This window comes from Cryptomeria japonica, chromosome 2, assembly GCF_030272615.1.
Source record: "Cryptomeria japonica chromosome 2, Sugi_1.0, whole genome shotgun sequence".
Taxonomy (NCBI): domain Eukaryota; kingdom Viridiplantae; phylum Streptophyta; class Pinopsida; order Cupressales; family Cupressaceae; genus Cryptomeria; species Cryptomeria japonica.
The window spans coordinates 236,657,581-236,666,280 of NC_081406.1; the positions used below are offsets into that span (position 1 = coordinate 236,657,581).

General features: G+C 29.3%; 1 pseudogene; it reads right to left on the reverse strand.

Moving 5' to 3' along the window:
* Window positions 1-2,024: 2,024 nt before the first annotated feature.
* On the reverse strand, window positions 2,025-7,495 carry LOC131046585 (alpha pinene synthase, chloroplastic-like; annotated as a pseudogene).
* Between the last annotated feature and the right edge of the window lie 1,205 nt (window positions 7,496-8,700).

Below are 8,700 nucleotides of genomic sequence, written 5' to 3' on the forward strand. Positions count from 1 at the left end.
TGACAAAATGATAGTTGTAAACCCTAGTAAATCTCCCATCGAAAGTTATAAATTCCATAATAGCAAGCAAAACCGTTTGCCAAATTAACTTAATTACCTTTGGTGAGTAGTAAGTATGGATGCCCTTCACCAATCTGGTTTTCTCCTCCTCATCCTTAGGAAATTTCTTCACAACAGCATCTAAATCTTCCTATCCCTATAGAACTTGATGTTGTCCATCGAAAGACCTGTTGCCTCAGTGATCATGGTTTCAGTCACCTTGAGCTTCCTGCTCCCAATGGTCAATGTGCTTTTATTCCAACCCTTTTTGAAAATTATTGTAATTTTGGGTCGTTTCTCTTGCATTCTCTTGTATTATGATATTAGTTATGATGTTATGATTATGTTGATTTTTTCATAATGAATATTTTAAGTAATGACGTTGAGATACCCTAGGGATAGATGTTGTGAGTTGTGTTTATTTCCGCTTGCATAATGAGATTATATGATTTTGCTTTTGATAATGTTTATGATGGATACATGTATATCTTGTAATTGAATGTTAAACGTATATGAGTATTTAATTGTACATGTTGTATTAGGAGATGTTTAAAAAAAAAACATCTCTATTTGCATATTAGATGGTTAGTTTCTCTAGGGTATTTTGGTGGGCATTACATTAGTTTTAATTTTTTTCTTATTATTGTGCTAGTTTATATGAGTACTTACATCTTATTTCATTGTATGTGTATTTGATTGTAATTTTGTGGTATCTGTCCATTTTATTTCTTGTACATGTGGAACTATAATGACTTTATTTGCAATTTCATTGACCCAGAGTAATAGGTAGAGTTAAATTTTATAGATGTTACAAAAAATAATTGTAGAGTTACTTATAACCAATTACAAGATATGGAGTTAATTGCAATGATAGATTTTATTTTTTCCAAGTCTATGTGAGTTACTTACAATAGCACAACCTACCTTCAACTATAAGAACATGTATTGGAGATAATTTTGGTACTGCAAGATACTTATCACCATTGAAATTTAGTATTTATAAAGACATTAAAACCAATGAAATTTTGTTCTAATTCAAATGTTATATTTTTTTGAAAACAAAAATAGATAAATGAAATGATTATTATACAAAACAAATAAATAAATTTATAGTCGCAAAATTAATTTGATTATGTTGTGAATCAATTCATTGAATTAATTAGGTATATGAAAATGAGAATCTAATACTAAAAATTACGACCATGAATCAAGTTTTAGATTTATGAAAGTACACTTCAAATTTGAACCAAAACTAATTGTATACATAAAATTATATAAGATATTCAAAATGAAGAGATAGGGGGGGAGATCTTATTTTGTAGTGATAACATTAGAACTTAATCAAGAAGATAAAATCCTCAAATAACCACTATTTCTTGATTAGATTCTAAACAAATAGAGTTAAAAGAAAAGCACAATAGAATAAGAAAAATTGAACATGAAGAAACATGTAACAAACTATAATGTGCACAAGAAAGTCTAATTACAATCTTTCACAATTTGAATTAATATGATATTAGATTGAAACACATGGAATCTTTCCATTTAACTCATTTGAATTTCATGAAATATATCTAAACAACATAACTCAAATATAAAAATTAAAAGAAAAAAAGAAAATAAAAAACTATGAAGTGTCTAAGATTGTATAGAAAAGAATAATAGAATTTCTAATTCAAGTACCTTGTTAAAATTATTAAATAAGCAATTTAAATTTAAATCTAGTGGTTATAATATAATTACCAATTTTATATACCAATGAATCTAATATAAATAAAATGATAAATAAATTTTGAACACAATTATTCTTGATATTTTTTTAAAAGTGGGAATATATCTAATGACATGTTTCCACATATGATATTTTCCTAATTTGATCATTTTTACAATTCTTAGGCAAAATCTTGAATTCTCAATAAAAAAACATATTAATCATTTTTGGAAATCTCTATTTTCATTAATTTGGAAATATAATTTTACAGTCCTGGTTCAAAGAGCACCGGTAGGAAAGAACCAGGCAAAGAAAACCTCTGGTCTTGCTCATGCAAAGGACACCATTATTAATAAAATATATGTACCCTAATTAAAAAGTCACATAGGAACTGGTTCAATCATGTTTTTGGTTATAAGATTCTTTGTCTCAATGCCTGAAACACTAAATCCATCTCTTTCTTTGTAGAGAAGTTTGAGACCTTTTGATAAACCATATGCATGATCCTTGGCAGTTATTGGAACATTATCAGTTTTTAAATATTCCCAATTTAGTTCTTTGAGTTTTTCATCAATGAAATAATTGAGATACTCCATTGCATCTTCCTCTATAGATCCTGGATGGTCTTTCATATAACAAGTTATACATGATACCACTTCTCCACGATCTACCTCAGCCTTCAAAAATAGTATCATATTTTTCTAAATTTTCTTATATAATTCTTTTTAAATCAAACCAATTGATCATCTACATGAACAAATATGAAATTTTGAAAGTTAAATTATTAAACTTATAGCATACCTTGAAATTCTTTGTGTCACCTCTTAATCTAAGGGTTAAGCATAAGAGCTCATTGAACCTTGATGGATAATCGATTTCTTTAAGAACATCATTAGAAATGGGAACATCTAATGAGAGTACAGGTTGTAAGGTCACAACATGAGCCTCGGAGCTTACTTTTCCATTCTCTAAATATTCCTCCAAAGATGGTATATAACCCATAGCAAGCCACTTTGCTTCTTGAAAGTAAGCATCTATATAAACTTCCCACTGTATTTAAACAATATTCCAAGTTAATATTAATACTTAAAATTAATTAAATTCCTAAGAACAATAGAAAATAATATTCAAAATGAATATTAAATCAAATATCCATAAAAAAATTGGGGATGACCCTGAACTGCAATGGTTCTTGTCCGCCTAGTGTTAATGTTGGGTTCTAAGTTCAATTCCCACCCGAGCTGGTTTGGATGATGATAAATGGGTGATAGAGGATGGATTTGGGAGAATGGTCAATGAAAAAAGAAAGGATGGTGGTGGGTGGGTCAATGGCAGCAAGAGATTGATGGAGGGAGAGAGATGCCACGTCAATAGTATGGATTGAAAAATAAGAGAGAGGTGTTTAGGTCTCGTATATCATAGTTTTTGATTCCTAGAGAACTAGGTGAAGATTCAAAGAGGAGGAAGGAAGATTGTGGAGGTGAGAAGAAGGGAAAAGAAGAGGAAGGAGGATGTCAGACGAGGGAAGAAGGTGAAAAAAACTCACTAGTGTTGATTGGGAAGGTTTTAATGCCTTGGCCTAATCTTGGGGATGGGGTCCCCCATTGTGGCCCCACTTTTTCATAGCTCCAATAAAGAGTGTTCACCAATCAAAAATATATATTCGTAAAATTTTTAAAACGATAAAATTTAAATCCCTCCATTGTGTCAAGGAAAAATAGTTATTGATACTAGTAAAGAGAATAACATTAATTAAATATAGTACTCTATAAAAAATGAAAATATATTAGAGGGTAAAAATAACTATGAATAGAATAGTTAACATATCAACATTTATTTAGGCTTTAAACCTTTTACCCAAAAAGAAAAAAAAAAACATTTTAATATTTAATTTTTATTGCCACAAGAATTAAAATGTTTATATTAAAGTGTATCTTATAAACCATAACAAGATAGATATGGGTATTATTTGTTCCGCCTTTCACACTAGGTTTCCTTTGAATGTAGGACAAACAATAACTTAATATTTAGAAACATATTTTCAATTAAATATTAGTTAAAATATATAAAACAAAATCTACACATTATTTTAGTAAGAAATTGAAGAACGAATTTGATGGGTTTTAGGACTAAGTGCATCCAAATTATTTTCAAACAAAACATAAAAATTGATTTTTTAATATAATATTTTGATTATTGGTGGAATTTTCAAACTATGTCAAAGAATTATATTTTGAACTTTCTTTACAAAGTTTTGAGTCCTTTTTCCTCCATCCTTTATAACTTGACAAGTGATATGAAATAAATATCTCTCGTTCACTTGGGTTTGTAGAATAAGTATTTTTTTAGTCCATTGTTATTCTATTTTATCACCTTATTTAATTTCTCTTTCATTGAGATTTTTTTCTTCATGGCATTCATTTAGGTCATGATAGTTTCCTAGATTCTTAGATATTGGCATCATTCAAACACCTCATTTGGATTTGCCTATATTAATGGAGTTCTCAAACTGGATTTATTTTCTATTTTTTTCATTTAATCTAGTATCAATTTCCTACCAATCTATTTTATTTGAAGCCACAACACCTTCACCTAATTACATGGTTATAATTTCTAGTTTCTCAATAGATGTTCTATTTTGTTTTTAACTCTAGATTGGTATAAATTGAATTATTTTAATGGAAGTGCTCGATGTTTTATTTTCATAATAATTTTTTTCATTCTTACTTATTTTTATCGTTATAAATGGTCACAAACGAACTAATTGGAACTATAATTTTTATGTGCTTAACAAACCTAGTCAATAAACTGAGTGTTTTTTGCACTCTTAGTAAAGTACTACTCAAAGACTGCTACCATCATTTTATGATTCATGGAATGACTTGCACAATAATAGCGTTTTATCATCATCTCCTTAGTGGAGGGGTTGGATTACTTCCTTTTAAGAAATTATTCTAGTAATATGTAAGGCCATATCAAGGAGTTATTTTTTCTTTATTAACTTACCTAATAAATATTGTATATCAAGGAGTTATTTTTTCTTTATTAACTTACATAATAAATATTGTTGTTTATTGTAGTACAATACCCTCAAGATGGCTAGGAATTCCCTAACATTCATTTTAAAGTGTCACCCTATTAAATTCTTCATTAGTAGGAGGACTCACCTCTCCCTCCTAGTGCACTAGCATGTGCCTAGTGATAGGATGGGTGATGTACTCCTTACTTTAGTTGTTTTTCTTTGATTCTAGTTTTTAAACAATTATATTTCGGTAGGTCATGCATACCTACCAATTTGCTTTCATTGTAAACCTTCTATTATATACACCTATAATTCTAAGATTAATATTTGACACTCATAGAATATCACTAGTCTACTACTTAAAAATATTAGGTTAGACTTTAAAAATAAAGAAATAAAAACTTAGAATGGTAAATAATAAAAATATAAGGTTAGGGAGATAAAAAAAAATAAAGGAAAAAAACTTAGAATGGTAAATAATAAAAATAAAAGGTAAGTCCTAGATCACACTAATTGGAAAAGGCCCTCATACTCAATATATGACATTATTTACAATATTTTTTTGGTAACCTAATATAAATAAATAAATGATAATACAGAGTTTTAATATCAATAATGATTAACAAGTACAAGAAATGATAATAAAAATATTATCTTTATGTACAATAAAAATAGAGGTCAATAGATCAATAGAATTGAGAGAAGAGTGTTTTTCTACATAAGATATTTTGTAACTTATTTCATATTTGAATTGAAGATATACATTTTAAGTTCTCACTTTTTTAAATAGCCCTGAAGTTGCATTTCAAATTTTTAAACATAGTGAAGCGAATATCTTAATCATTTTCTATACACTTTGACTAATAGAATATTAATTATACATATCAAAAAAAAATATTATAAAATCATACAGCTTTACGCGCATAGTCAAGTGTGTCTCTGCCTTGAGATTTTTCAGCCTCTTGAGCCATGTCCCTCACACCCTCATCAAATGCTTTGAATGTCAACTTCATAAATTCTGGAAGTCCTTCCATATATGCTAAATCCCACCTTTCATAAAGCACAAAATAATATATTAACACAATATCTACATCTATCTTTCTATCAATCAATATATTAATAAATCAAAATATTTGTTATGTATTAATATCAATAGAAATATTTTTAAAAAGTATATGATAAATATGGAGAAATAAACCAACTTCGATCTACCCAATATAAATTACAATGTATTATCATCAATGTGTTAGTTATTTACATGGAAGCCATGATCCCTACAAAAACAAGTAGATATTTAGCATAATATAGTTTGATATCTTTATTTATATCACCCCATCTTATGAATATAAGTAAACAAGTACCTTTTAATGGCTTCTGTGAAGATTTTAAGTTCATCTAAAGTTCCATAAGGGTCATAAATATCATCCAAACAAGTGACAAAGCTAGACATCTTTGCAAACCCAATTCTAAAAGTAGAATATTTTGGCTCAATACACACTCCAGCTGCCCAAAAATAAAATTCCACATGGTGATGGTGAGCAAACTCTAGTTTAGCTAGACCGGACTCTGTCCACCATCTAAAACACGAACACATTACTATTTCAACTTATTTTTTTAACTATTTCAATATAAATTCTATCATGAAAAATTTATTCTTCAAACAATTAGAAAATCTTACATGATATGAATTTTTTACCTTGAGAGAATTTGAAGATCTTGTTTTAGATATGCTGTAGAAAAGGATTTGGCGTCATCCAAAGCTTGCTCCTTAGGAAATGCAATGAGTGAAGCTCAAAATAAATTTAGAATGCTCCTTATCTCCTCCTCATTTGATTGATTGTCTAAGTAAAAAATTTGTCCATCTTTACTTTTGAATTGTTGCAACATACCTAGTATGACAACAAGTTAGAAACAATTTCATCCTTTGTTAATATAACCTAAAGTATATCTAATATCAATGTTTGATACTTTTAAGAAAATGAAATTTAATGTATTCATATATCCAATTAATAAGATTGGAAGGTTATTATAGATAAGAGTAAGTGTAATAGATGCAGTGCACATTTATCAATCATCAATAGTCAATCATATTGTATTGAATTTTCTTACAATGAGAAAAAAGTTAACTAATATAATAGATTTATACATTACATATCAATCATCAATCATTTCTTTACAATTAAAAAAAAAGAGGTGTGGATGACTTTTTTCTTCTTTAGAATTTGCTTTCTTAAATGTATCTTGCAAGATAAATGAGTAAATGAGTTCTGATTAAATGATTGCAGATATCACCTGAAAATGGCGGTCAATTCCAAGGCGTTCTACATCATCCACCATTGAAAGACGTTGATAGAGATCGTCTGCAGATGAAGAGTTTAGATGAAGGGCATTGAACATGTCCTTTATCTCCTTAATCAGCTTTTCGGCACGTCCACCATAAGAGGGATCCTGCACAGATCAGAAAACCAATCGAGACTTATAAGACAAAATAGATGAGGACAGTAACTTTTAAGAAACTAAAACACAGTAAAGTAATTTACATCATAAGATTTTGAGAGGGATTGTAGGAAATCATCATCCCACAGGTTGGGGTGATGATTGCCAATGCGCCGTGTTATGCCTTCAGCATCTTTAATTAACGCCATACTGATTGGAACTTGGGCAACACTGCGGCGTGCTCGGTTTACGAAGTGGTAGCTTCTGTCCAACCATTGTAGAGACATTTTGGCTCTCTAATAATAGGTATTCTTCTTAGCAAGAAGGGCCTTTCTCTTTGCTATGGTGAAGCTTGTCATTCACTCCAATTTATAGTATTTCCATCAAATTTTGAACGGCTGATATGATCCAATCTATTAGCTTACGTCATATCTTGAAGGGCTGATGTCAAGCTTGACTGATCAATTTTTCCAACAGATTCGGATTGTAATGTTATATTCTGGAGTTTGGAGTATCTGCCATGGAAAAGTAGCCAAGCCCAACTATGCCACGTTATATTTTGGACTTTTGGAGCACGAGAATTCATATGTTATATTCAGGATTTCCGTAGTCTTCGCATTTCTTGTGGCATATTTTGGGTTTCTCTCTCGAACTTGAAAATGTCATGCCACGTTCCTTGATAATGGGAGAGTGTTCTTCTGATTTCAATTTTCTATCTCGTTTCAACAGTTTAATGTCAAAACAATGCATTGATTTTCTTTTCAACATTTCACATAAAAAAAGATATTCCCATGTTCTTTTGATTTCAATATTCAGTTATTTCAATAGTTTGATGTCAAACACAATTAACATATAAAACACATGCATTACTTATGTTTATAAAAAAATAAGTCGAGATTTCATAAAAAAAATTTAAGTGAATGTCTTTAAGTTGGGGCTTAAAACGAACTGTGAGACCAATAGCTTCCTAAAGGTTTATAGCTTAAATTTTTAAGCTTAACCATTATTATAGATAAATTTAAGAATTGTTAACAACAATGCTGAGCTATTCTAGAAAGCCCTCTCCATAGGATTGCAACTTACCAAAAAGCGCATCTCTCTCCCTACTTTGGAACTATTGAAACCTATATATTTGAAGGTCTATAATAGCAATTGAACCCATTGGCTCAAAGGGGATGTTGAACATTTTATAATTATTATAATTTTTGTTACAAATTGATAGTTTTGAATTGTTCGATTTTTTATTATATCTATTATTTGCATGATTATTGATGTCTTGAAATCTCAAAACAATAAAATCAACAATTAAATCTATTGTTGTTGCTTATAACTTTGGATCATATGGATATAGACTTTGAAATACTAACTTGCAAGCTACTTCTTTTTCTCTCACTTTCTCTAGTTCTAGTCCCTACATCGTTGCCTCCTCAATAGGTTTTTAAACTATATCCATGATTAGCTTTAGAATTGATTACTTTATTACTACATCATT